The 27,047-nt window shown below is 37.4% G+C and overlaps 1 protein-coding gene across 1 annotated transcript in view; it reads left to right on the plus strand.

The window, feature by feature from the left end:
- Nucleotides 1-2,163: 2,163 nt before the first annotated feature.
- The window catches only part of LOC124272417 (semaphorin-5A-like), a 145,528-nt gene continuing 120,644 nt past the window's right edge, over nucleotides 2,164-27,047 (plus strand). The window contains 1 exon segment of the mRNA XM_046707584.1: nucleotides 2,164-2,846. The gene's annotated coding sequence lies outside the window, so the exon portion shown is untranslated.

The following is a 27,047-nucleotide window of genomic DNA, read 5'->3' on the forward strand; positions in this document are numbered from 1 at the left end:
AACATATATGGGAATCTTGTGACACATCACATTACTAAAACTATGATCAACCTGTAAAGATTCCATCCAGCTCAGAATAGGTCCCGAAAACTCGGTTCTGGATGTAAGACTTACCAGATTAGGCTGTCTGTCTCAGAGACTTGGTCACAAAATGGCTGCCATACTACAGATGTGACATCAAATTTTAAGTCACTCAGTCATTTACTCACTCTCTCTCACTCACTCACTCACTCACTCACTCACTTACTCACCAGTCTTGATGTTTTAGAGTCATACAGCTGGAATCTAAAATGCAGAGTTAGCCAAAACACAAATAGAAACTCTGTGGACCAGTGGAATAGATTGACACGTCCAGGCTATGAGACACACCAGTCTTGATGTTTTAGTCTAATGGTCATACAGCTGGAATATAAAATGCAGAGTTAGCCAAAACACAAAGAGAAACTCTGTGGACCAGTGGAATAGATTGACACGTCCAGGATATGAGACACATCATTACCTTGTTACAGTCTGACAACAGAATGGAAGTATAAACATAAATAACATTGATATGAAAGGAAACAAACACATAGGTTATTATGCATGATCATTTTGTGTTCAACTTAGAAAGCAAAACATACCTTCTTACACTATGCACAAGTAACTCTTTAGACTATACATTCAAGGCTGTCAGAAATTTGTCAATTAAAGTTTGACACATCTGTATTAGAATACTTATAGATATCAATGAAGGCGGTGGGGTAGCCTAGTGGTTAAAGTGTCCGCTCGTCCCACTGAAGAACCAGGTTCAATTCCCCACATGGTTACAACATGTGAAGCCCATTTCTGGTGTCTCCTGCTGTGATATTGCTGGAATATTGCTAAAAGCAGCAGAAAACAATACTCACTAACTCACTAGAACCAGACCATGCAGTCAACAGAACAGGGCCTACATTTTCAAAGCTCTCTTAGCATTAAGATAGTCGTAAGTCAATGTTAATGTATGGCTCTTACGACTATCTTAGCGCTAAGAGAGTTTCGAAAATCTAGGCCCTGGTGTTCAACACATCCAATTTCAAGACAATGCAGTTCATTTGTAATGTAATGCCATGAAACTATTGTTAATGTGTCCACTCAGAGATTTATTTATTCCCATTGTATAAAGGGGTACGGATGTCAGTCACTAGTTCTTGATAGTAATTATGTTTCGTTGATGTGCATCTTCAGGTCTTTATGACAGAATACTCTGGACTAAAGTAGCTTTGCATGTGTTCAGGATTTTCAACATCACGTAATTGTTCTTGATAAGGCAGCTGAATCTTTTCTTAAAAAATAATGTGTTTAATAGGTATATGTGTAATTGTTTTTCTCAAACAGGACTAGAACTGACAAGTTGTTTTTCTTCATGTGAGAATAGAACCATTCCAATGCTCAAAAAGAATTTCTCAAAAACATCTTAATTTGTGTATCTATTTTTCCTTCTAAAACTAAACTGAACTTGACAAGTACTTACTCTTAAGAAGGAAATGGTTATATTTCTTTGCTGTGATTATTAATTTCTATGTCCAGTGTTTTTTCTCAAACAAGACTAAACTTGAAATGTAGTTCTCTATTAAAATCAATTTGTGGTCTAGCTGTGTGGTTAATGTGTTTACCTGTTACACCTTAGATCTTGGTTTAATTTCCAACATGGGTACAATGCGTGAAGCCCATTTCTGGTTAGCCTATTGTGATATTACTGGAATAATGTTTTAAGCAGTGTAAAACCATACTCCATATTGACTTAACAATTAAATAATTTCTATGAAATAATTCCTGAAAAAAGAAGAAACTTGTATGTATTAAACATTGCTTAAAGTACTGTAAAACCATAATCACTCACACAATCTCTGTTGATATAGCATTAGCATAATTTCAAAGTTGAAAAAGATTTTTAATGTGTGTCTAATTATTATCTGAAACAAAACTTTACTTGGAAGGTGTTAAATCAGTATAGAGGAAAGGGAGGGTAAGTTATTAGTGAATGATATTATACGCAGGAAAGTGTGCAGGGGTGCACCCACTGCAAGTCAGGTGCAGCTTCTGCATCCGTACTGTGCACTAAATCATGCAATCTTCCTGTGAGCCCCTCCTCCTCCTCCAAGCACTCTGATATTGTTTCCCCAGTCCCCAGTAGCTACTACCAATTCTACAACTACCTTCCACCCCTGCACCAATAATGTAACAAGTCCCACCCTCTGTTCTCTCCTCCATCGGGCCAGTCCATGGCAGACTGAGGTCAGCAAGGTGTATGAATGGTTACGGCTGTTAAAAAGAAGTCGCCACAGTGGCCCGTGGAACAAGTCGGACCAGGGTTGTTAAAGGGGCCGGGCGAGGAGAGTATTAGACTGGTCTGTCAGCCGTGAACTGTGGCACGCTCAAGTCGAAGTGACTGACTTGCCGCACTCTGCCGACCAAAGGATCAGTCTCTGTGTTAGACAGGTGTGGAACAGTGCTGGATATATGAGAATATTTCATGTATGACAGAGTGGTATATTCCAATACCCACACATACTGCCCCGCAAGACTTTATGCTTATTTAAAAGGAACATTATCTATTGAAGATGTGAGTGAAACCTGCACTATCAAGATCTGCATTGTAAAAAAGTTTCCAGCCATTGTAAAGGGTATTCATTCAGCGTGAAGCCCAACTATGTAACTGTGAGTTGTTGTGGGTGTGCTCTGTATTTGTGCTAGGTTACTTGGATATCTGCTGAGAGTTTCTTCCACTACCTCACTCAGGTGAAACTGGAGTGGGATCTGTGTTGTGCTTTCTCAAGGATATACAGAGGATAGGTATATATCTCTGCGCCAGATGCTGACTATAGGTAAGTCTTTTTTATGTCATGGTCTTTGATCTATTTGTGTAGGCAGTGAAGATGGAAAGGACCTTTTCTGTGGCCATGCTAACACTGATATACTCCTCTGTGAGTTTTGGTTGAATGTAGCACGTTGTACACCTCAGTGGGTCTTAGCCAACTGAATACTACGAGGGTGTACACTCTATCTTAGAATTCACCAGTTGATCAATATTAACTTGTATGACAGTTACATACACCTCTATGAATTGGTTGAATATAGCACTTTTTCTACCTCAGTGGGCCTTAAGCCAGCTGATGACTATATGGTATATACTATATCTTATATTTCAACATTTATACTTCATCAATATTAACTTGTATGACAGTTACATACACCTCTATGAGTTGGTTGAATATAGCACTTTTTCTCCCTCAATGGGCCTTAAGCCAGCTGATGACTATATGGTATATACTATATCTTATATTTCAACATTTATACTTCATCAATATTAACTTGTATCACAGTTACATACACCTCTATGAATTGGTTGAATATAGCACTTTTTCTACCTCAGTGGGCCTTAAGCCAGCTGATGACTATATGGTATATACTATATCTTATATTTCAACATTTATATTTCATCAATATTAACTTGTATCACAGTTACATACTGCTATGAATTGGTTGAATATAGCACTTTTTCTACCTCAGTGGGCCTTAAGCCAACTGATGACTATATGGTATATACTATATCTTATATTTCAACATTTATATTTCATCAATATTAGCTTATACGACAGTTACGTTCTCCTCTATGAGTTTGGGTCGAATGTAGCACTTTGTCCACCTCAGCAGGCCTTAGCCAACCGAAGACCTCTATGGTATATACTATGAGCTCATATATCTTATAGTTCATCAGCTGATAAATATTAGCTTATACGACAGTTACATACTCCTCTATGAGTTGGTTGAATGTAGCACTTTTTCTACCTCAATGGGCCTTAAGCCAGCTGATGACTATATGGTATATACTATATCTTATATTTCAACATTTATAGTTCATCACATTAACTTTATATGACAGTTACATCAACATTTATACCTCTATGTATCACAGTTACATACTCCTCTATGAGTTGGTTGAATGTAGCACTTTTTCTACCTCAATGGGCCTTAAGCCAGCTGATGACTATATGGTATAAACTATATCTTATATTTCAACATTTATATTTCATCAATATTAACTTGTATCACAGTTACATGCTCCTCTATGAGTTGGTTGAATATAGCACTTTTTCTACCTCAATGGGCCTTAAGCCAGCTGATGACTATATGGTATAAACTATATCTTATATTTCAACATTTATATTTCATCAATATTAACTTGTATGACAGTTACATACTCCTCTATGAGTTGGTTGAATGTAGCACTTTTCTACCTCAATGGGCCTTAAGCCAGCTGATGACTATATGGTATATACTATATCTTATATTTCAACATTTATATTTCATCAATATTAACTTGTATGACAGTTACATACACCTCTATGAGTTGGTTGAATATAGCACTTTTCTACCTCAATGGGCCTTAAGCCAGCTGAATGACTATATGGTATATACTATATCTTATATTTCAACATTTATATTTCATCAATATTAACTTGTATGACAGTTACATACACCTCTATGAATTGGTTGAATATAGCACTTTTTCTACCTCAATGGGCCTTAAGCCAGCTGATGACTATATGGTATATACTATATCTTATATTTCAACATTTATATTTCATCAATATTAACTTGTATCACAGTTACATACTGCTCTATGAGTTGGTTGAATGTAGCACTTTTTCTACCTCAATGGGCCTTAAGCCAGCTGATGACTATATGGTATATACTATATCTTATATTTCAACATTTATATTTCATCAATATTAACTTATATGACAGTTACATGCTTGTCTGTGAGTTTAAGTTGAACAAAGTACATTGTCCACCTCAGTGGGTCTTAGCAGCTGAATATTACTATGGCATACACACAATCTTATATATCATCAGTTGATCAATATCAACTTGTATGACAGTTACATACTCCTCTATGAGTTTGGGTCGAATGTAGCACTTTGTCCACCTCAGCAGGCCTTAGCCAACTGAAGACCTCTATGGTATATACTATGAGCTCATATATCTTATAGTTCATCAGTTGATAAATATTAGCTTATTTGACAGTTACATACTCCTCTATGAGTTTTGGTGGAATGTAGCACTTTTTCTACCTCAATGGGCCTTAAGCCAACTGATGACTATGTGGTATATACTATATCTTATATTTCAACATTTATGTTTCATCAATATTAACTGATATGACAGTTACATACTCCTCTATGAGTTTGTTGAATGTAGCACTTTTTCTACCTCAATGGGCCTTAAGCCAGCTGATGACTATATGGTATATACTATATCTTATATTTCAACATTTATATTTAATCAATATTAACTTATATCACAGTTACATACTGCTCTATGAGTTTTGGTGGAACGTAGCACTTTGTTAACCTCAGTGGACCTTAAGACATTGTAGACTACTATGGTATACACTCTAGGTTATTATTCACTAGTTAATCAATATTAACTGATATGACAGTTACATACTGCTCTATGAGTTTTGGTGGAACGTAGCACTTTTTCTACCTCAATGGGCCTTAAGCTAACTGATGACTATATGGTATATACTATATCTTATGTTTCAACATTTATATTTCGTCAATATTAACTTGTATCACAGTTACGTACTGCTCTATGAGTTTTGGTGGAACGTAGCACTTTGTTAACCTCAGTGGGCCTTAAGACATTGTAGACTACTATGGTATACCGGTACACTCTAGTTATAATTCACTGTTTAATCAATATTAACTGATATGACAGTGACATACCCGTCTGTGAGTGTGGGTTGATTGTAGCACTTTATACTCCAGTGGGTCTTTAACCACCTGAATACTACCATGGTATGTACTTTATCTAATAATTCATCAATTAATCAATAATGATTTCAACATACACGAAGCAGATATACCTGACTGTGAGTGTTGGTTGAAAGCACTTTAGACCCTATACACCTCACTGGCCCAGTTCTCCCTTCCCTACACCCGGCAGTTTTGACATACACTTTGTAAAAACATTCATCGATTAAACAACAGCTATAACATTTAAACTTATATAACACAGGCATATACATCTGTGAGAATGTGAAATACTTAATACCCATGACACAGAAACAGATGTTAACCATGGTTTATCAAACAATTTATCCAATAATGAATAAGAATTTCATTTAAATATGCTGATAATAAAAATGATACCTTTCACTTAATAAAGATTTTATCAATGAGGTTAGTTAAAGTATTTGCTACAAAGGTTATACTTGTTTATATAGTGTACACAGTATGTTTATATGTTGTTTAATCATGAGATTTGGGAACATGTGTTCCTTTTTTAATTTAGTAAAAAGGTTCAACACCAGGTGTTATGCATTGAGAATACAATCTATTGATAGAACCGTGTGTATATTCTTCATGCTTTTAGAATATCTTCTATTTCTACCTTTCTGCTTCTGAATAGTAGAAATGTGTAGAAATCTGGTACCTGGATGTGTTAGGTAGTAATTACTGAATGGGTACAATGATGATATACCATTGAGATGTATTATATGAGCGAGATGTATTATATATCAGCTAGATGTGTTATATAAAAGCCAAAGCGAGATGTATGAATAGTAGAATTATATACCAGCGAGAGATGATGTATTATATACCAGTAGAGATGTATTATATACCAGTGAGATGTATTATATATCAGCAGTGAGATGTATTATATACCAGTGAGATGTATTATATACCAGCGAGATGTATTATATACCAGCGAGATGTATTATATACCAGCGAGATGTATTATATACCAGTGAGATGTATTATATACCAGCGAGATGTATTATATACCAGCGAGATGTATTATATACCAGCGAGATGTATTATATACCAGCGAGATGTATTATATACCAGCGAGATGTATTATATACCAGCGAGATGTATTATATACCAGCAAGATGTATTATATACCAGCGAGATGTATTATATACCAGCGAGATGTATTATATACCAGCGAGATGTATTATATACTGTTTTGAATAAGAAGTTGCAGTGTAATACGGAATGTACTCAATAGCTTGACACCTCATGACAAAGTTACCATCATTGGAATTCTTGCTTATATGTTGAAGTTCAGCACAAATTATTATGTGGGATAATTTTACTGTGTGTCACCGATATATTGAAGTTTGTTAAAGGTTCGCTGCCCTTCACTTAGGTTAATTTGGCCGACTTCCGACCGAAATGTTAGAGGAAATGTTTGTTCTTTGCGGTAAGCTTGCAATAGGAAATAGCTCCAGTCATTTAGAAAATGTGACTTTAATGAAATGCAAGGAAGTTGTAATTGCATGTAATTCCCTCTGTGGGTCAGACACAATGTTGGGGTAAGTGTGAGTTGGTTATTAATACTGTTGTACCATTGTGCCTTGTAGTGTTATTAATGCAGGTTAGTAATATTGGTATATTCTGATGAATCATTATCAATGGTTGCAAGTATTGTTATAAAATGTGAAATCATGATTAGGTAGGCAATGTTGTTATTCACCATAGAATCATTATGATTAGGTTCTCAATATTGTTATGCACTGTAGAATCATAATTAGGTGGAGAATTTGTTATACTAATGTAGAATCATTATGATTTGGTAGGGAATATTGTTATAAACTGTAGAATCATAATTAGGTGAAGCATTTGTTATACTAAGTAGAATCATTATGATTTGGAAGGGAATATCGTTATACACTGTAGAACATGATTAGGTGAAAAATTCATGATACAATGTAGAATCATTATGATTTGGTAGGGAATATTGTTATAAACTGTAGAATCATAATTAGGTGAAACATTTGTTATACTAATTAGAATCATTATGATTTGGAAGGGAATATCGTTATACACTGTAGAACATGATTAGGTGAAGAATTCATGATACAATGTAGAATCATTATGATTAGGTTGTCAATATTGTTATATACTGTAGAATCATGATTAGGTGGAAAATTTGTTATACAATGTCAAATAGTTATGATTAGACATGGAATATTATATATTGTTATACACCATAGAATCATTATGATTAGGAGTGGAATGTTTTTTATACACATAGAATTGTTATAAAATTTGGAGTGCTATTTCCATTCAGTAGTGAACGTAGCAGTGTCATAGGATGTAGATTCTATGAGAAATAGACTGAGCTGAGAAATAGACATTATTTTAATCTTTGAAGCTTTCAGATACAAGAACCATATCTGAGCACAGTGAAACCTTCTTAATCTGGACATAATGTCCAATTCCAGTCAACCTCCAGTTTGAAGATCATAAATACAAATAATGTCACATCGTATTCTTGAAAGTCATTCTTAACAGTAATCAAAGTGAGATGGGGTTGCCGATCAACAATGTCCAGACCATGAGGTTTGACTGTCGATGCACACAATTGTTACAACACAGTACGTGTTATGTAAGCTTATATACTGTTAACATTTCATGTGTAAGGTCATTATGTTACTGTTATGTATACCAACAGTTCTCGCAGGTTATAGTCGAGCAACGTGTAGGAATCTGGTTATCCCATCACACGCCACACTGAGACCCTTCCAGTCTTATGGTGCTTCATCTATCATGGTGTATGTTAAGGTAGAAGGGTTGTGACACTAAGCTCACTTTGTGTTGAAGGCTTTTATTTAGTCTCTTGAAAACAGAAATATGTGAAAACTACAAAAGTCTTTTTAACCTTCACAAATCCAGATTTATTTGATTTCTGTAGTTTCCAAAATTGAAGGGGTCCTCTAATCTGGGATTTGTTATATACTACTCAACTTTTGAAAGGGATATTTTAATGTTTCTATGATACACTAGACTAATTCTTAATGTATGTTAAGTGTAAACTTAAATATGACATGTTTGATATTCTTATCAAAAGCCAATAGTATACACATATAAAATGTTTAAATAAAATGGGGTAGTGGGGTAGCCTAGTGGTTAAAGTGTTCAGTCGTCATGCCAAAGACCCGGGTTCGATTCTCCACATGGGTTCAATGTGTGAAGCCCATTTCTGGTGTCCCCTGCTGTGATATTGCTAAAAGCAGCATAAAACTAAACTCACTCACTCACTCATTTAAATAAAATAAATGACATTTCTCATGACCCTTATCAGAAGTTGAGTAGCATATATTCAAAGACAACCTAACACATACATCCTGCCTGAAAAAGTAAGAAAAGCCAAACAGAACAATATTTTAGAAATTTTCTTTTAGAATTGCTTTTCATGTAACAGTCTAGCAGACAGCACTATTTTACTGGGGTTGTTATTGCATATGACTTTCGGTGTACATATTCACACTTTCCAATCTGTTTTCAACAGCTTTAGAAGAATTTCTACACACAGTACATCTAATTAGACTTATAGGTAAGGTAACAGAACGGGAGGTCATTGTTGAAGGCAATTGATTAGAAGTTTGAACAAGTAACACGTGTCTTGGAGTATAAGGTTATTGCATTTGTGAGAGATTTGATTTGTTTCATAATCTGGCCCACGGGAAGCATCTGTATGTTTGGCCAATACTTGCCTGGATTTGTGAAACGCGATTAATCTGACGAAGGTTTTCTCACAATCAGTGTAGTGTTTGAAGTTGTTATATTCAGGGGACAGTTGACTTTCCTTTGGTCCTACCTTGCCAGTGTGTTGGATAGCCCCATGGTGAAGGTGTAAGCTCATTGTTCTGGACATCAGGTTCCATTCTCATATTGGTACAAAGTTTGGAACTTGTTTTTAGTGTTCCAGGCTGTGGTGTGGCTGAAATATGTTAGTGAGGGAGTGAAACTAGTTGTGTGTCCTGCCACTGAGTGAGTGAGTATGTGAATGAGCGGGTGTAGTAACTTGTTTCTTGTGAAATATCAGTGAGTGAGTGAGTGAGTGTAACAACTTGTGTTTCTTGTGAAATATCAGTGAGTGAGTTAGTGTAATGACTTGAGTTCCTTGTCATGAAATATTATTTAACAGTAACAGGCAGTGTGGTAGCCTAGTGGTTAAAGCTTTCACTTGAAGACTCAGGTTTGATTCCCCACATGGGTACAGTTTGTGAAGACCATTTCTGGTGTCCTCCACTGTGATATTGCTGGAATATTGCTAAAAGCGGCTTAAAACTAAAACTCACTTACAGTAACATAGCCCTGCACTCAAATACTCACTCAACTTCTCACATACTCTCTCACCTTCTCACACACTCACTCACTCACTCGCCTCCAGGTATTTACTCCTCGTTAGCCCTCTCCTTCCCTGTTTCCCCAGCTTATTGACTCAGCCATCTTGCTAAGTGCAGTTCTCTATTGTTTCACGTCAACCTCCATCTGTTCATCAGTTGCATCACATGTCACCTACATCCAGCCCCAACCAGAGCCACACCACTCCACCAAACAATTTCCCCAACCCCATTCCAGTTCAAGCTGTTATTCCCCCTTGTCTTGGTTTCACTACCTCCATGTAAGTAAATACCTTCTCCCATATAGAAACACTGCCTGACGTGTTTCCTACCCTCCACATAGCCGAGTCGTATTGAATACATCGGCACACATGTTCGACAGACGATGACAGACATAAACGGCGCACTGACTCCCAATTTACGTCTATTTTACTTACAGTTTTACTCTTCAACAACTGGGTAAACCAAGCTGTGTAAAGCCAGGCAGGGCTTATTGTGTACTTTTGAGGTAATTTCAGATGAGGGTGTTTTTACGAAGCCGGTTACGACGCCCTCTGATCTACGGAGTGTAAAACGTAGTTAGCGACGTCTATGACTCTATATGAAATGTGTGATGACAGACATTAAACCATCATGTTCTACCCTCCCTGTAATTCCTCCACCCTTAATAAGGACAATGTGTCAAGTTGTGTTCCAGTCAAACAGTAGACAAGTTGTTATGTATCATCGTATTGTTATGGACGTACAGAAATTGACGCCAGTCTGATATGAATTGAATTGTGTCTTAGTCATGTGTCATAAAGGATTACGTCAAATGTGTGATCAGTATTGTCATATACCACTGACATACATTTCCGCTAATTATTGTCTCTTTCAAAGCCATTCTTTGATGTTTGAGGCTATAGCTTTATTGACAGTATTATGATAGTCTTGTTTTGGAAACACTTTTTATAGCTGTCTGATGTGTACTAATTGTTTGTATGTTGTTTAATGCCACACTCGGCAGATTTCCAACTATATGGCAGTGGTCTGTTAATGATTGAGTCTGGACCAGACAATCCAGTGATTGACATCATGACCATCAATTTATGCGGATGAGATACATCAAGAGAAGAGAATGTCTGTGTTTATGTGATGTTGTGTGCTGGTGTAAGTATGCCTTTTCAAGTGTGCCTATGTAAGTGTGCCTGTGTAAGTATGCCTGTGTGCCTGTGAAAGTATGCCTGTGAAAGTGTGCCTGTTTGAATGTGCTTGTGAAAGTGTGCCTGTGTGTGAGTGTGCCTGTGTGAGTATGAGTGTGCTTGTGAAGGTATGTCTGTGCGAGTGTGCCTGTGTGAGTGTGCTTGTGAAAGCATGCCTGTGAGAGTGTGCCTGTTTGAATGTGCTTTTGAGAGTGTGCCTGTGCGAGTGTGCCTGTGATAGCATGCCTGTGAATGTGCTTGTGAGAGTGTGCCTGTGTGAGTGTGCCTGAGCCTGAGAGTGTGCCTGTAAGAGTGTGAGTGTGCCTGAGCCTGAGAGTGTGCCTGTAAGAGTGTGAGTGTGCCTGTGTGAGTGTGCCTGTGAGAGTGTGCCTGTGAGAGTGTGCCTGTGGGAGTGTGCCTGTGCGAGTGTGGCTGTGAAGAGCGAAAGTGAAAGTGTGCCTGTCAGCGAGTGTGCCTGTGTGAGTGTGCCTGTGAGAGTGTGAGTGTGCTTGTGCCTGTGAGAGTGTGCTTGTGTGAGTGTGCCTGTGTGAGTGTGCCTGTGTGAGTGTGCCTGTGAGAGTGTGAGTGTGCTTGTGCCTGTGAGAGTGTGCTTGTGTGAGTGTGCCTGTGCGAGTGTGCCTGTGACAGTGTGCCTGTGTGAGTGAGCTTTTGAAAGCTAGTGAAAGTGTGACAGGATGCCAGTATGCCAGTATGTATGCTATTGTCAGTGTGTGTCGCTCTGGATATAAATGTAGAGGATGGGCTTCACACCCATTTGTGGAATCTTAGATTCAGTCTGATATGAGCAAACATTTTAAAACAGGCCGCTTCAACACCTGGATATTAATATGAGCAGTGAGGACACCTGTCTCAGAATGGCAAGTGTAGGAGGCTGGTTCTATGCCACCTCAGCAATATTTTTGATCCAGTCAGTTACAAGTTTCCACACAAGCCATTAAGTGGACTACAGAACATGAAATGGTTATCCTATGCTAAATAGTGGCTTACATTATTGTACAATTGGGTCGTGTATGCATTCATATAGGCACATATAAAGATGAGGAGTGCGATAAGGAGATTGATGAGTCCGGATATGTCAAGATGTTGTAAATGGGTTGTGATGTATTCATGATGGTTTGATACCTGTGTAAGGCGGAAGACAGAAAACACAAAGACGATCCACTCTCCCTTACACCTGTGTCGATGGCAGACTTTTAACACTCGGCTGTAAAGCATCTTACGTTGGAGTCCAGAAAAGTGTTATCTCAGGGAGATTTGTTAACAGTGTTGACATGTACGCGTCTGCTTCTGTCTGTATCTCTGTGTGGTTGAACCTATGTTGCAGACAGGAAAAATATATGAAAGAAAGATTAGTGGAATGAGAGTGAAAAAAATTGAAGACAATGATAAAGTGTGGATAAATCACTGACCTGTGTAAGAGGACTTGGAACAAAATGAAAAGAAACTGTACCATGGAAAGACAATGCTTGTGGAAGAAAGGAAGGCGTGGAGGGAAAGATTAAATGGGTTGCCATGTACAAAATGCTTGGCATGTGTCAGTGTAGACTAACGCGTAGTCTCTGCATATTGATAATTCTGATAGAAACAAATAATCCCATTCAACTTGAAAAGGAGCCCCAGTGAGATGGGAGATCCAGAACATGAGGAAATCTAGACTTGCTTCATTAAGGAGCTGGGCATTGCAAGAAGGGCTAGTCAGCAGGGAAAATAATGTGGCTCAGGGACTGTGAGATGGACTATTAGACATGCTCACTGATGTATCGGTATTAGTATCATGTACCTGTATCAAATGCGTGCTGGGGTCATTTCAGAAGCTGTAGCAGCAATGTTAGACTAATGCTTAGTCTCTGAATATATATAAGTTTGATAGTAACAAACACGCCCATTTATAGTGAAAAGGAGCCCCAGGGAGACCAGAGAACCTGAGGAAATCTAGACTTGCTTTATTTAGGGCTTTAGCACTGCAGAGATGGCTTGGCAGTAGGGAAAATAATGTGGTTCAGGGACTGAGACAGACTACATCAATGTAGACATAGTGAGTGAGTGAGTGAGTGAGTGAGGAGATGAATGAGTGAGTGTAGTATTAGCAATATTCCAGCAATATCATGGCAGGGTCCACCTGACAGGGGCTCCATTTAGTACACATGTACTAAGCCATCCCACCACTCCCAGGGACTTATGGATTTCAATTTCCTTTTTGTCTTTCAATACAAATTTTTGGTACACATGCCTGTACCTTTACAGAACAATACTAAGTAACTAGTCTGTGATGCTGCACATGTTCATCACATGGCTGCAGTATGTAAGTCAGTATGTCATGTTAAAAGAATATCATTACTACTTAGATCAGCATGAAGCATCCCATTTACTAGACGCTGTGAACATCTAGCTGGGAACATCCAGTTCGACATCTTGGTACCCCAGTGTTTGGTCTTGTAATTTCCTTACATTCCCCACATGGTAGGTTGTCTCCCCTTGTGTTCATTACTTTTAATTACAAAACTAACTTATGTTAATAGCACAAGGTCTCTGGCAATGCAGCTGTAATAATGAATAATTATAATGGATAACGCACTAAAGTCAATCCTTTGAAGCATGCTCAACTGACTGACTGACTGAGTTTAGTTTTACGCCGCTTTTAGCAATATTCCAGCAATATCACGGCGGGGGACACCAGAAATGGGCTTAACACATTGTGCCCATGTGGGGAATCGAACCCGGGTCTTCGGCGTGACGAGCCAACGCTTTAACCACTAGGCTACCCCACCGCCCCAGAAGCATGCTCAAAGCCCTTAGACTTGTAGTACCCCTGTCAGTAGATCAAGGTGTACATCATTTTTCTTTTAAGCTCCCTGGGGAGTAAACAACCCAAACTACCTATCAGGTACTAAACGGTTAATAGTCACATAACATCCTATCGGGTATCCATTCATTGCTGGGTGTACGGAGAAATATTTTAAACTAGGTCACTTGCCTAAGGAGTCACCAATTGTTACATGTGTTTTGGTTTAGAACTGAACCAAAGCTTAAGAAACTCTCATGAGACATCCTGTCGAGCATGGTCACCTCTCCAACATCTCTCTATGACCAGTGCTGCTTAAGTTCACTTTATCTATGGACCCGTAAAGATTCGGATTAGAATTGGTCTTCAGCAACCCATGCTTGTCGTATGAGGCGACTGTTAGGACCTAAGTGCTGTTGTACAAAGCGATCTTAGCGCTAAGGTGACCGTAACTCCCACACCTTAACATAGACTTAAGGTAGTCTTAACACTAAGGTGACCGTAACTCCCATACCTTAACATAGACTTAAGGTAGTCTTAGCACTAAGGTTGCTTTGTACAACGGCACCTAGGTGGTCTGGGTCGCTGACTTGTTTGACACACGTCATTGTATCACAATTGCATGGATTGATGCTCGTGCTGTTGATCACTGTTTGTCTGGTCCAGACTCAATTATATACAGACTGGCGCCATATAGCTGGAATATTGTTGAGTGCAACGTTACAGAACAAATAAATATTGCTTTGTACATGTATTTATGTACAACTCTCATGTTAAATTGTATATCATCATCCTCTGTACTTGTTTAATGGGCTGCTGGCCCTTTACCTGAATAAAGCATCATTATCTTCATCAACTACAAACAATAAACAAAACTTTATGCACATAAACACCATGCTAATCGACAGCAAATGCTCACAAAATAGCAAACATGGTGTATTTGAAATTGAATAGAATATACTTGTGTTTTTTGTACAACTACCTGTTTCTTGTCAAGTTTGATGTCTGTATTGCCCGTCTTGTTCTATCCATTATGGAATACTAGATGTTTATTACCCTTTGCTTCAGTCATCTGTATTTAATGACCAGTAAGATAAGATAAAACTTTATGATCCTAAGAAAATTCACCTTGGCCAATGGTAGTTAAGTATATGTTAGACAACTCTTTGATGATACGAACTCAGAATCTCTCGTAAAGCCTTCCGCCACATATCCTAATAAGGAGTTCCAGGTATTTCAAGGTATGTAACATTGGCGATGAGTTAGTAACAAGCATTCTATTCTGTTTACCTAAGTAGATTAATTTAAATTGGCTAGTTGATCGGGTAAATAAATTGCCTATTGATTATGATTATGGCAGTATATGATCGTCATAACTGGCGTAGACACCCACTTATCTAATGACCTAGCTGTTTACTTAAGCAAATAGTAGGTGATTTGTAGGTAATCAAATTATCGTATTATTAGATTTTGGCTGTGCTGGGAAGTGAAGTTGCAAATGTCTTGCGTTGATACAATTTATTTAGCGTAGAGCTTGGCAGCCACAAACTGCATGGCTCCTCACAGGGTGTGATTGCTTGAGCTGCTAGAGAGCTTTTGGTGAAGAGTTTGCAGGATGGGAATCTTCTGATTACAGAATGATGGGTTAATTTGGACATTGGCGTAGTAATCCAATTTGACGCAATGATGCTATCTTACTGCTTCAACATTAAATCATAATGATTGCTAGTATGTGTGTCTTTATAACAGAAAAGTTTCATTCAAAGAAAATCTTGAAAACCATCCAAATCATATTGTGCACTTGGTGTTTTCAGTTTTTGATATTGCTTTGGAATATGCCTTAGGAATCTGTTTGGCACATATTCAAGACGGATTACCTGCTGGCATTGCCATTTTGAAATCAGAAGTATTTTGGATATACTACTCAAAACAACTAAAGGTTCACCATGTCATGGCATGACAGTAGTAATATGGCAAAATCTTATTGTCTTTACCTTTGTTGAGTAGTATATATCATGGTGTGTCACCTTGTACCAAATGTACTGGAAACAGATGAATACCATTTTGGAAATGTCCTGAAAATCATAATTGACTCAAATCAAGGATTTGAACTTAATTTGAAAATGTAAACAGCTTTCCTCTGTGCCAACTTTTCTGCTGATAAGGATGACAGGTTGAACATGTGACGAGTAGAATTTTGACTGAGTATAGTTTTACGCGGCTTTTAGCAATATTCCAACAATATCACAGCAGGGGACACATCAATTGGGCTTCACACATTGTACCCATGTGGGACTTGAACCAGGGTCTTCGGCATATAAATAGACAAGGCTGTAAATGTATGGCACGTATTGGAGAGAGTGTCTTCAGTTTGTAGCTTCACATGGTAGAGAAGTATAGTGGTGTATGTGGAAGCCATTCCTGATTGGATGGGGTGAGGTAGTATTACCCATGATGGGTTGGAGATTGGGGGGGATTAAATGCTCTGTGGTATAGCCACTTTAGCTTGCATTTGATTAGCTGAAATGATGGTAGTGATTGGATTCATAAGCCCAGGGAAAAGTACCTATTGCATGAAGGTATTATCTGGTTGTCACCAAGACCCATTGCGATGATATACGTTGATGTAATATTACATTGAATACCTATAGAAGGGACCAAGTGAGTGAGTGAGTTGGGTTTAACCCTGGTTTGAACAGTATTCCAGTTTTATAATGGCATGTCAGTTTGATATGGGGTGAAAGCAGGAAATGTTGCTGATCTCAGACAGTTGCCACTTTGGTGAAACCCACGAGAACAGGTGCTGACAACCTAGCAACCAGATCATGGTAAATCAGGATCCAAGCACTCAATGTTAGGTGTCTGGATTGTCTTAAGGAAGCAGATCTGCACAGTGAATTTTCAGAACACTAGACATGGAAAAAATATCGTTTGATATTCAGATGTAAAGGTTATCTTTCCTCTTTTATTAAAGAAGTGATGAAGTGCCTAATTATAAGATGTTAAACATTGTGGTGTGAAGTGAGTGAGTGGGTTAATATTGCTTAATGCTGCATCAGCACTTTTGCAGCTATTCTTGGAAGTGTGTCAAGTGCATTATTATCAACAGTTTAATCATTGTGATGATGTCTCGCAGTTCTTGCAGTTGATTCTGAAGCCACAACTCTTTGGTCATTCTGAACCTGCAATTTAAGCAAGTTAAACTAACAAACTATGGTTCGTTTGCAAATGGGCAGTGGGGTAGCCTAGTGGTTAAAACGTTCACTTGTCACTGAAGACCCGAGTTCGATTCCCCAGATGGGTACAATGGGTGAAGTCCATATCAGGTGTCCCCCACCCTGCTACTGCTGGAATATTGTTAAAAGCGGTGTAGTACTAAACTCACTCACTCACTCATTTTGCAAATCTATAGAGAAACTATGCTGGAATATTGATTGCGAAAAGCGGAGTAAAACTATACCTACTCACTTACTCATTCCACTTTTCCGAGATTTCTATGATTTCTCAATTATGTATAATGGCTCACAAGACAGCAAGACAGGAACCCTTTTAAACCATTGTCCAGACATTTCATCATCAGTGTTGAGGCAGGAACAGGTAACTGCTGACAGAAATTTTATTCCGCTGTTATTGACGTGTTGAACACCTGTATGCCTGCGTCTAGTGATGGCAGGATCCTTATATGGTGCCATCCATTAGCCCATGTGGTGCTTCCTGACGGCTCACCTTCAAAGACTTGCAACATTAAATCCTTTGACTTTGGTAAGAAATAGCAGAGTCAGCAATAAAAGTTTGTGCTCTCTGTGGTACTTAAACTTCAAAGATAAACAGTTGAAATGGTGCATTTAAATAGTCATGTGTCTAGACACAGTTTCTACATGTCCACAGCTTTAATCACTGGTAAAATATGTGCAAGACAGTGCCTTCTTTAGAAGTCAAACTGGTTTTGACAGGAGAGAAAATTTAAAGGAATTGTATATATTACCATTAGTTACATTGTTAAGAGTTTTGATTGTGTTTTACATAGGCAAGCTGTTTCAGAACAATCAGTCTATTAGTTTGTTTCATGAATAACGATAAATGGAGAAACGTTGCATCCTTTAGCAAAATGAAAGTGTTAAATACACTTTGGCTGCTCTCTAGCACCTGCACACCCCCACATTCACACACATGTAGCTACTAATGGACTTTTCCTCACTCACTCAGATTAAGCAATTGTTAAAGAGATAAAACATTGAAAGTTTCAATTTTCCATAACTCTCTTTTCTTCTCATGCCCCAAGACTAGCAACTAGTCTCTTAAATGAACATATTTTACAGAAAAAAAATGTTCATCATAAAACTAACATATATAAAGAAAAGCAGCCCTGAGATTTTCTAAACTGTGGAAATTTGCCACACATTCTAGACTTGCATGTGCTTTCTTATATATGTTTGTTTCAGGGTCTGTATGACAGCCTACTCCTGCCCCTCACCCTACACTTTCTGTGCTGTGCAGTTCAAATTGCCAATTCCTAATGTGTATATATTTGATATACGGTGATACTATAATAATAATAATAATAGATTTGTATTGCGCTTTTTCCATACTTGGATATTATGCTCAAAGCGCAGTGAGGATTGATCAAAAGAAAGCTTGTCGGAAAAGATTGGTTTTGATAGATGTTTTGAAGGCAGAACAGGTTTGACATTGGCGAACATCAAGGGGAAGATTGTTCCTGGCTATGACTGTGATATATTTTTTCAAAATAAGGAAATACTATGATAGTGGTAGAAGAACGCCCCCTGCACTGATGGTGGTCGCACTGAGTGAACGGAGAACACCCTGACCAGCGAGAACACCCGGCAGGAGGCCGGCCTCCCATTCTTTAAGGAATGCATGTGGAGCGTGCAAATGTCAGTTCAAGCCTCAGCATGGCCGGGTGAATGTTAATATTGCTGCTGATTTATAGTCCCTGGTGAGAGGGTTATATGGATGTGTGTGATGACTTCTTGTGATGTATGTGGATTTGGGATGTTGTCAGATGGCCTGTCCTGATATATGTGGATTAGCCATGTTCTGTGATGGTGTATTCTTATGTGGAATATGGCTAGCTCACTTCCTTTCATTGACATCTTCTCCAGTTATCAATGACTTTTGTGTAAACCTTTATCTTGATGTAAAGTGGAGTGACTTCCTTTGAGACATTTGACCTGTAGATTTATGTCTGTGGTAGCACTATGGTGAAGGTGTTTGGCTGGTTTGAATCTCCATGAATCTGTTTTATGAACATTTGCATTACCTGGCAGTATCAAAGCAAGGTGAGAAGGATATCATTGAAACCTAGTCCCATTTATCCGAAACCCACCTTTTGGATGATCATTGTGAGGAATAGCCCATTTTATTACATTGTTTCAAAATGATCAGCTAACAAGAAACATTTTATTTCAGATCTCTGTTGGAACATTAACATGAGCATCAGCAGGTGTTGACTGTAACTAGATCATGAAAATCATGGCTTATAGAGAGCACAAGCAAGTCCTGAAGTGTTGGCATGATAAATCACATTGTCAGCAACATCCCCCATTATAACATTTCAGTCACACATGGGGAGCCAAATACATACCCACAACCCCCCTTTAACACGCTGAAAAATCAACTTAAGAAAATCATATATTGTAGACCCTTCATACCTTAGAAGTGCTAATACAGTTCATAAACCTTATTTTCTAGTATTTACAATATTTCCAATCAAGTATTAATATCAAATCCATAAACCAAATTTCTATTACCAGGAACTCTTTTAATATTTACCATTCCAGTATTCATCAGTGCTAATACAGTTCATAAACCTTATTTTCTAGTATTTACAATATTTCCAATCAAGTATTAATATCAAATCCATAAACCAAATTTCTATTACCAGGAACTCTTTTAATATTTACCATTCCAGTTTTCATCCCATCAACATACTTGATATACCATGTTGATCTGTGTGCCCTCAGTACACCGGCTAACCAGGCGAGGGAAGATATTTGTGGTATCTGGCTCGGACTTAACTTATGTAGAAAAGAGTAGGTAGTCGAAGATTAATATCGTGCGTCAGTACAGCGAGTATCACAGGTACCGAGACCAGGCAGTAGTAGCTCAGTATGCAGGTGGGTCACGACAGGTGTGCACAGACGTCCATTCATCATGTAGGTAGGTAGATACACCTATGTAATATCAACACTCATCATACCTGGGTGCTTGTTACTAGTTTTGCTAGGGTGTGTTTTATACAGATGTGCACGTGTGATTGAATTTGTAGAATTCTATTTTCAGAAAAAAAAATTGGGGGTAAATTGTAGTTTTTCTGATGGAAAGTTATGTATATTCTAAGAGTAATGTTAAGATTTAGCTGATTTCCTCTAAAGAGAGATTAATGCCAGGTTCAAAATATGGTTTTATAAATCAGTTGTGTTTTTGTATACTGAGTGTTTTTAGGGTGCTTTGAGGAAATGATTTGTTTATTGTCTGTCAAGTTAAAAAAATAATTTTTGTATTTTGTATGATTTTTGTTATATTGCATGAATAGAAAAGTATAATACTTTATGGATAACAACTTCTTTATTTGTTACGATGTAACGTTTCGGTATAGCTTCTTATACCGTTGTTTTATACTTTTCTATTATCCATCAACTTCTAAAATGACAATCAAACAGATCATATTGCATGAAGTAAGGTATGAAATATTGAGTACAGAGCTAAATTTGATATCTTTAATCTCTATATATCTCTCTGTTGTTTCATATCAGCTAATTTGAATTGCTCAAGAAAGGATAAGTTCCAGATTTATCAACGAAAAGCTAGTATAAAGTGTAATTGTTTTTAGAGATTTTATCATTATCTCATGCGTTGTATGTATTTTATGAGATTCAATTTCCACATTATCAGCTTATCTATGTCAATATTTGGTAATTGTACATTGTTCACTCTTATATCTAGTAGAGGGGCAGTGGGGTAGCCTAATGGTTAAAGTGTTGGCTCGTCACGCCGAAGACCCGGGTTCGAATCCCCACATGGGCACAATGTGTGAAGCCCATTTCTGGTGTCCCCCGCCGTGATGTTGCTGGAATATCGCTAAAAGCGGCGTAAAACCAAACTTATATCTAGTAAACCAATAATACACATGTTCTTGTACAAATTTACTGGCCTTATATATAGCAATGCTTCTAGAGGTGTTTCAATATTGAACAAACACTGTCATACTGTTAGAATAATGCTTAGTCTCTGAATACACATAATTTTGATAGAAACAAATAATTCCTTGTAAATAGAAACGGGGCTCCAGTGAGAAGGGTGATTCAGAACCTGAACCTGAGGAAATCTCTAACTGCTTCATTCAGGGCATGGGGCGGTGGGGTAGCCTAGTGGTTAAAGCATTTGCTCGCCACGCAGAAGACCTGGGTTCAATTCCCCTCATGGGTACAATGTGTGAAGCCCATTTCCGCTGTCCCCTGCCGTGATATTGCTGGAATATTGCTAAAAGTGGCGTAAACTCACTCACTCACTCATTCACTCACTCAGGGCTTTAGCATGTCAGAAAGGACTGGTCGGAAGGGAAAATTAGGGACTGTGAGACAGGAACTGGGTCTGCGAGACAGACTGTCATCCTATATGAAATCTCCATCCGATGTATTTAATATGATGCTTGCAACCCAACCCTGAACTGATTTAGGCTCAGGCTAGAGCAGGTAACATTGTCGTGCAAATCTTTTCAGCAAGATAGAGGCTTACAGCGAATTGTGTAATACTATGTGGAGAATGCCTCACACTTAAGGAAGGCTCTTGCCCTGCCAGGCAGTGGAATATGTACACCTATATAGCTACCTACGTTGTTGTATTTATCTAACGTCTACGTCTATTCTTACCAGTGTGTTTGTGGAGTCTTCTGTACGCTGTCGACGTTCGCTGAAACTTTGCCAACTGGAAATATTTTTACCTCTCAACACTGAGCTTGAACATTTAAATCTCCTAGCGTTGAAGTGTGTTTTTTTGAGAACTTTAGCTTGACACTGCTGGCTGTGGAGATTTTGAAGTGGTTTAGTAAATTCAGTTCCTAGTAATACAAATTTGTTTGAAACACAAAAAATGTGTACGTGAAGTTTAGATGATATATTATGTCCTCTAGAATGCGGAGACTGTTCTGCTTAAGTGTATTGGATTAAAACAGACAGCAAATAGGAATTGTGTGAGATGAATATATTTTGGTTAATTTCTAAATTCAAAATATATATACATATGCAAATTAACAAAGACATAAACTCTTATAAAAAACATTAGTTAACAATAATAACTCAACCGACTGTTCTTTATATCAACACTGTAGACAACAGTATGCAATCAGCAACATCATTAACTCGTTACTGCTTCACAAACCCCATCCATTCTGTTAGCAGGAGATGGTAGCCTGTTACAGTCTTATATTTGGGATTAGGCTTTCTCAGTAAAGTACAGATTCTAGTACTTTTGTTGGGTTGAGTCCCATGAAGGATTCAAACCCACACCCTCAGAGACACCACCTAATCACCAGCACACAAAGTCAACCGCCTAACCCGCTCAGCCACTGCAACTTCCACATTAGTTGGCGTCACCTAATTTTGGCCTCTGGAATCATAATTTAAAAAACTGAAAATAAAAAAGGCTTAATATATATATGACAATCAAATGTCACATAAACAGCTGTAATTTATTTATTCAATGGTAAACCTATCAGATTTAGTTACACACAGGTTGAAAATATGCTAATGAGTTAACATGATACACTGTTTCATATATTCTGTCTCATGCAGTACCAAGTGCAATTCCATAGCCTCCCAACTCGAAGACAAGTTTTTCTCGGATACTTCTCGAGTAATGAGGTAGATGTTTCACATAAGTCTGAATCCTTCAACTGTTCAGGCTAGTCCCAATGGTCTATTTACAGCAAGATGTTTATTTTAGGTCTGTCTCATATTTGCTCATCTTTTAAATCATCAGCGTGGGTGTGACGCTGGGAATTGTGGGATAGAGAACACAATGTGTTGACCTAAGAGCATCTGTGGAAACTTGATTGTATTCAGTCATTTGAAAAATTGGATTTGACAGAGAAAAACCGACTTCTATATTTACCAAATTTATGGGCAAATATTTTTGTCAAGTGGTCATCTACACGATGCTCAATCAAACCTAGATATTTAGCATCTCAACAAGATGGTTGAAGATGAAGATATCTCACCCCGTTCAACTTGATGGGAGGTGATTTAAGATACAAGCTAGCACTGCAAACATACTTACTCAGCTGGAGCCTTCTGAATAGGAAACAAGTGCATATGTGAGGCACGGAAACTAAATATCCCATCATATTTTCTAAATTTTCCAGTGTTTTGAAGCAACCATCAGCATGTGTTTAACATTCTCATTTTTAGCACAAAATTGGTCATATGAATTTAAATTAAATTAAAAAATTTAATTGTAATCTTTCAATCTACAGTATGAGTTTCCAAGTGATTAAATCATGAAAATGAAGTTACGTGGGTACATTATGGATGTTGAAAGGGTTTTGTCACTTTTATTCTATTTCACATGAAAGAAAGATATTAATGTTAATGTTAATTCTCATAAAAATTATTCATGTAGATGTAAATGCTATTATCTTTGATGAATATGATTGATATAGACGAGATTACCGTGTGATGCTTTCCACACATTGACAAGGTGGTTTTTGCAATGTACGAGTTCTATTTCTGTCCCTCAGGGCCATATGACTGGTACACTTGGTGTATAACAGTTATAGACCATGTCTGTGACGCAAGCTAAGTGATGCAATATAACATATATCATCCCGCAGTGATATGTACATTATCCAGCTGTCAACACTGGGGTGATGGTGAGTGTAATTGATATAGCATGCTCATTGCAGCCAATCAAACGTGACTGCTGTCTGTGGATCCCTTAAACCAGACCAATCAACTATGAAATGGATATCAGCCATGCTGATAACAGATTTGGTGTTAACATCGCTGATAGCAGACTTACAGATATTGACAACTTTTAAAGTCAATGTTTGACAACTCGGCCTTGTTTTATTTGTCATTTATCAAAAATCTGTATTTTTATGTTTTGTGTTTTTATAGCACTGCTTTAATTACTGATGTAAAAATGCTGCATTTGTGACAGTTTACATGTGTTTTTTTTCATGTTACATATATGTAAAATGATAATACCATAGAATAATCACTCTTGAGTATTTGTTTTATTAACATTCAAAAGTCATTCAGTCAGTATGACTTTAACAATATCTTTAAATGATTGAAAATTAGAAAGTGATAACATCTGTAAATTACTGAAAGTTATTCAGTCCAGTATGACTTTGATAACATCATTAAACTATTTCAAATTCAGTTTGCCTAATACTCCATGCACCTTTAGGGATCTATCTGGTGCCTAGATAAAGGTTTATCTGGTGCCTTGATGAAGTTCTGTGTGGTTCCTTGATAATGTTAGCGTAAGGTACGGCATCTGGACGGAGTATTATCAGTGATGAAGGTTACATCTATGGAGAAGCAGCCCAGAAAGCTGTCTTTAATGATCATGTTTAAAGATGCTTTCAAAGGAGCTGTTTTGCAAGTGGCATTTTTGTTTTGATGTGCAATGCAGGCTGTTCATTATAAGTTCTCTGAAGTCAAACTATATTGGACAGGATATTTGTTCTGGATATTTAAGACGAGATTATCTCTTCTTGTTTGAACTGATTATTTGTCATAGACAAGCTAATATTTGTTCTCTGTACTGATCATATTTGACAATTATTGTAAGGTAGGAGTGCACAGACTCTATACAATCGAAATCAAGACTATCCATAATCTAGACTTGCTTGGGGTTTATTATTTTGTCCCTAGTCTGTGTGAGAGATTGTACCATCTTAAAGATTATATCTTAGACATTATTATAAGGGTGGATGGCCAATTGATCTTGAAGCTCAACTTGTAGTGGAGAGTTGCATCACTTAGTTGTGCCAGAATCATCTGATCATGTTCCAAATCCCAATAATTCCTGTGATTACCCAACTTTTATTACATCATTGCCATAATCCTGTATGTTTGCTTTAGTCATAATATTTAGGTTTTCATCAGAATTATCTTCAGTGTCAGCTATCCATAATCAGTGGTATGGATAATAGTCTTCCACTGCCCAGTGCTCTTGGTCTGGAAAACCTCACTTCTCTTGAGTAAATGTCAGAAAAATATTCCTGGCATTCTCTAATAGTTTCTCACACAATAGTTAATCTATTTTTCTTTAAATGGTCTTTGTTATGCTTAGTATTAATTAAGGAGTCATGACCCTTGGTGAATGAACACCCTAACCATACTTGTAAGTTTCTTTATGATGTATATATCTACAATCTACATCACCCTCAGCTCATACCTACACATTGTGTGGTGTAACTGTTGACAGCAGTGTAAATCCCACCTCACTCACTCACTCACTCACTCACTCACTCACTCACTCACTCACTCACTCACTCACTCACTCACTCACTCACTCACTCACTCAACTCAACTCGTGTTGCAGTTATCTGCCCCTGTACATGCATAATGTTCAGTGTGTCAGCCTTTGCCTTGTCATGTTTGTGTAGAGAGCTGTCCCGCCACTGTCCCTGACTGGTGTACTGTGAGTGCCCCTTTAAGTAACCTCAGCGGTAGACACTTGTATAGGGTGCGTACTGGGTCATGGATACTCTGAGCACAAGTAATTTTGAAGGTATACGTTTATACTGATAACTGAATATCAATGATAATTATGATAATTATGCTGTTTCTTTTACAGATAAATAATCTACCTGTGAACATAACTAAATGCTTTCAGTATGAAATTGAGAAAGTAAACAACCAGATATTTTATTGTGTATTTTAAAGAAATTTTAAGTTTCAAACTAGAAATTTAATTTTTGAATTGAAAGTTAACTTTTGAAGACTTAAGGAAATGGAAAAAGTCTTTTTGATTCAATTTCAGCTGATTTAGTATTAAAACTGCCTGACCATACAAGATGTTTCATTGCTACATTATATCCCCCCACATATCTGCAAGACATCTTTCTGTATGCCTAAACGATCATAAGTTATTCTAAAAAGGATTCACTTCTCGATGTGTCTCAAGATTCCGTTTTTTTACATCTGAAATCAGGATTTTTCATACAGTATAACTTCATATTGATTCCAGGCACTGTTTTAATTTTTAAGTTTGTAAAGTATTGATTGAAAGTGAACAATTTTGTTCAACAATTTTCAAGATGAGCCATTACTTCTAATGGTTTTGCATCCCATAACACAATTATAAATCTGCCATGTTTTTAATATTTCTGACAAGTCTGAACAGATTTATTTGTTTTGATACAAGAAAGATTATCCGAATTAACATTTCTGAAAAAAAAAAGGATTTATTGGTAGCAAGATCCCTAAATTGGCAGAGATTTCATGAAACATCAAAGACCTTGCAGATGGCTTGATATGGTTTAAAGTTTTGTCTCATCAGCAAAGGAATTAAGTTGCATGTCCATTCTGCCTTTAATTTCAGTATTGAATTTCATCTTTTAGGGAGTCTTTGGAAGTTGACTAAAACAAATTTTCTTTTTTTTTTGGCAAATGTTCACCAAAAAGCAAGATTCTCATTTTTTTAAGGGTTTATGCATTCATGATGTTTTACACAGGTATAATATTTCATTCTAGAGAAAATTGAAATCGCACTAATTACACTCTGCTTGCCTAAGGGAACAAGAGCGAACCAGGGGACACCATATATGGCTCGAGACGAAATGTCGATACAGATGTTAACTAATTATTTTTATGAGGCTGATAATGTGGAAGACGAAATGTGTTTTAGTTGAGTTGATCCTTTA

This window comes from Haliotis rubra, unplaced genomic scaffold (genome assembly GCF_003918875.1).
Source record: "Haliotis rubra isolate DU_JTF1 unplaced genomic scaffold, ASM391887v1 Scf17, whole genome shotgun sequence".
NCBI classification, from domain to species: Eukaryota; Metazoa; Mollusca; class Gastropoda; order Lepetellida; family Haliotidae; genus Haliotis; species Haliotis rubra.